Source organism: Oncorhynchus mykiss, chromosome 30 (genome assembly GCF_013265735.2).
Source record: "Oncorhynchus mykiss isolate Arlee chromosome 30, USDA_OmykA_1.1, whole genome shotgun sequence".
Taxonomy (NCBI): Eukaryota; Metazoa; Chordata; class Actinopteri; order Salmoniformes; family Salmonidae; genus Oncorhynchus; species Oncorhynchus mykiss.
In genome coordinates this window covers 76,079-80,120 of record NC_050570.1, presented here as the reverse complement: position 1 = coordinate 80,120, position 4,042 = coordinate 76,079, and the positions used below count along the sequence as shown (strand labels likewise).

Here is a 4,042-nt window from a genome sequence, read left to right as displayed (position 1 = left end):
ACAACCCACGCAAAAGAATATAGTTGTTTTTGAAGTTCTTTCCAATGTTGTAAGGGTTTATGAAACGTTTATTTCCATCCTGACTTTTACATAAGTCCTTTGTATTGGTGTAGACTTGACGGACCAGATGGGACTCATTCCCTCCCAAACCAAAAGGAGAAACCAATGTTTTCTCTGGTAGGCACAACCTACCTGGCACCCCTATAAATAATAACCTCAAGTCAAAACCGTTACAATCTACTGTCTCTATTATATAATGACAGATCAACTAGATTAAAAGGTTGCCAAATTAGGTGATGGCTTTGGGGATGACCAGTGCATATACCTGCTGGAGCACGTGCTACGGGTGGGTGTTGTTATCGTGACCAGTTGTTGGGAAAGTTATGATTAAATGACTGAACAAATTTTTAATGGAACTGTAACTAAGTAAACTTCTTAACAATATGAGTTCATACGATGGGATTGTGTGACACAGACAAGGAGTAATTGAAGTTAATGAACACCATTCCACCTAGGAAGAAACTGAGGTAAGGCGGAGCTTTACCTAGCATAGACTAAAAAGATAGACCAAAAAGAGCCAATAGAAAAAACTGTCAATGGCAATGTGAGAAAATTACGGTAACTAGTCTGGCTCTAATTCAGGTTAATTGTGTTTTTTTTTTTCTATATATATAAGGCGGCTTCCCGCATAAGGGATTCATTTCCAGTCTGGACGAGGAGGGCTGGAACATCTCCTGCTCTGACTGCAGCGCGAGGACTGGGCCGCCTGTGAGTGCTCTGGCACGGGGATGGGCCCACTTCAGCACCCGCTGCGAAGAGTAAGAACAATACGTGCTTTCACGTCAGTCTACAAAAGTCTCCAATAACACCAGAAAAAGTGGCTAGATTTGTCACTAGTTGCTTTTTTGAAAATGTGTAGCTAGAGGGGTCTGAATACTTGCTAAATACAGCGACTAAATTGCTAAGTGGGAGTTGTGCAAAAGCTAATTTCAAAACGAAATATACTCAGAGAATTAACTTCAGACCGCATGCATTTCAAGTATTAGCTCTACCGTATATAATAGCAGGGTTGCCATTTTGAGATTTTTTTTTTTCTTCAGTCCTCCAGTGAAAAAACCTTTCCATGGTACCAGCTATCTTTCGGTAAGGCGTGGATGGGATTTGAACCCATGCTCTTCGGTTTACAAGACCGACACCTTACCGCTTGGCCACCATGCCACTCTATGCTGCAAGATATTTATCAACATTCTGGAAAGTAGTAGTTGTGTAATGTGAATTTGGCACACAAATAAACTCAGTGGAGAACCTTGGGATTGAACCAAGGACCTCATACATAAATAGCATGCACTCCGCCTCTGAGCTTCGATCCCATTTTATTTGCAGATAAAATGCAATATTAATACAATGTACTTTTTATATACACCACTCCATTGAAACTACAATGAAATGATAGCAGCAATTCTAAATACAAGCAAGTATGGACAGTCATCTAACCCATGAACTTCAGTTTTTGAAAATTATGCAATTGAAGTTGGCAACCATGCCACTTCTGTTCCATAAATGTACGAACAGGGATTGAACACATGTTATTCAGATTACAAAAGCAAATTATTTAGCACAACTCTGTTTCCTGCTGAGAATTTCAACATTCTGGAAAGTAGATGTGTCATTGCAAACAAAAAATTTAATGGAGAAGCTGGGAATTGAACCAAGGAACTCATACATGCAAAGCATGCGCTCTACCACTGTGCTACATCCCCTTTCTGGGAAAGAAAAAAATGTTTCTTATTTTTATTTATTTCACCTATAATTAGGGTTAGGGTGAGGGTTGGGGGGGGGTTAGGGTTAGTTTCTAGTTTTGAGTTGGTTGATCCACTTCCATCTCTGACACGTGGAAGCCGAAAGGGGGGGAAGGGAGGGGTATGCACTCCACATCATATACGCGCGGGCCGGAGGGGTCCGGGCGCGGCCGGCCAAGGTTGTAGGCCCCATGGTTGCCCACTTGTAGATTAACCCGTTGGTTGGGTTAAAATACTGTCTGTCTGTAGGGTTAGGTATAGTTTTTAGAATGGTTAAGGTTAGGTTTAAGGTTAGGGTAAGGTATAGATTTTTAGAATGGTTGAGCTTAGGGTTAGGGTAAGGTAGTTTTTTAGAAGGGTTTAAGGTTAGGTTTTAGGTTTAGGTATGGGTTTTGGAATGGTTAGGGTTAGGGTAAGGTATGGTTAGGGTCAGGGTCAGGGTTAGGGGTTAGGGTTAAGGGTTAGGGTTAGGTGTTAGGGTTAGGTTTCTAGTTTTGAGTCGGTTGATCCACTTCCATCTCTGACACGTGGAAACCGGAGGGGGAAGGTGGGGGTTGCACTCCACATCATATACGCGCGGGCCGGAGGGTACGGGCGCGGCCGGCCAAGGTTGTAGGCCCCATGGTTGCCCACTTGTAGATTAACCCGTTGGTTGGGTTAAAAGACTGTCTGTCAGTAGGTTTTAGGTTTAGGTATAGTTTTAAGAGTGGTTAAGGTTAGGGTAAGGTATAGTTTTTTAGAATGGTTAAGGTTAGGTTTAGGTAAGGGTTAGGGTTAGGTAAGGGTTTTTTAGAGTGGTTAAGGTTAGAGTTAGGTTTAGGGTTAAGGCTAGGTATAGTATTTCAGAATGGTTTAGGTTTAGGTAAGTCTGTCAACTCAACTTAGGATCAGGCAAAACCCTTGAGTTGCGTACCTTATGCAGGTCCGGTCCTCGGTTGGTTGCCATGTGTCCATGTCGAGTGGTATGGTCATGATGTCTTGGTCCGCTATGTCAACGGAAGTGGAAAGCATAGTGCAACTTAGGAGTTTACTCTCTTTCGGATCCTTCTTTTTTAGCTCCATGTTGTCTATGTATTTACTTCAGTGTTCGTCAGTCTTTGGTCCTGGATGTTTTCAATCATGTGTGTAATTAGGAGTTATTCCCTTCCAGGATCCTAATTCCAAATTAACCCATGTCTAGTCAAATCCAGCTGGTCTGTATGGGTATACTCGGCGTAGGATCAGGCAAAACCATCGAGTTGCGTACCTTATGCAGGTCCGGACCTCAGTCGGTTGCCATGTGTCCCTGTCAAGTGGTCAGTCTTTAAACTACCCTTTGAGTTTCGTCCTGTGTTTCGGTAGGTGTATGGAGGGTTTAGGAACCGGCAAACCTTCTCTGGCTTACGTATGAAACGTCCGGCAGTAGTAGAAGTTAATTGGGTGTTTCTATCCCCACCATCTCAGTCGTAAGTGATTCAGTGGTTTTGGGTGATAGTGACCAGTGAAGTTACTCCCTTCCAGGATCGTAACGTTTCCAGAGGTATATCCTCCCTAGACAGTGAATTTGTTCGTAGTCCAGGTCAAACAAGTGGATCGGTTGTCCAGGCTAAGTACGGCGGGGTAAGGGATCCTCCCAGAGGAATTATTCCGTGGGATCCAATTCTCCGCCAGACATTATCTGGGTACCCCAGGGATTACACGGCCAATGCGAGTCCTCCAGCCGCAGCGCCTCACCCAAAGCCCCTGTTTTGGAAGATTTAACTGCCCCAGCCCGCTAGGACCACCCACGCGCTACTGAACATACTGCCAATCCAATTCTAAACTGGGGTAGATAGTCGTTCAGCGCGTTACGTGACTCTCCCGTATGTAATGGGGCTAGGAAGGTTGAGCCGATTGGTCTGCCAACAGAACCCCAAGAGGTCCCGAAGGAGTCCGGTCTATCCATATCCTCCTGTCTTCTTGCTTGGTGTATGGAAGGGCCTAATTGCTTAGGGTGTAATCACTGCGGGGGAGTCGCCAAGGTCGGGGTCCCCAGAGTAGTTGGAGAAAAAAGGTTCTCGTCCGTTGGGGGTGCTGGTGGGTGTCTCCAAAAAATATTTTAGAAGGATGGTAGTTTGGTGAAGGTTTTTTTGTTTAAATTTGGTCTATTTGTGTTTTATTTTGTTTCTTTCCGTCAAGGGTCCATGGTCATGGTAACCCTTACTTCCAGAAATAAAAAAGAAAAAATCATATAGATTATATATTTTTTTTTTTTGAGAGTCCAT

The 4,042-nt window shown here is 43.7% G+C and overlaps 1 non-coding gene across 1 annotated transcript; it reads right to left on the bottom strand.

The window, feature by feature from the left end:
* Positions 1-1,146: 1,146 nt before the first annotated feature.
* Positions 1,147-1,218, bottom strand: trnat-ugu. Its single transcript has one exon. It is a non-coding gene; the product is annotated as a tRNA-Thr (tRNA).
* Positions 1,219-4,042: the final 2,824 nt, after the last annotated feature.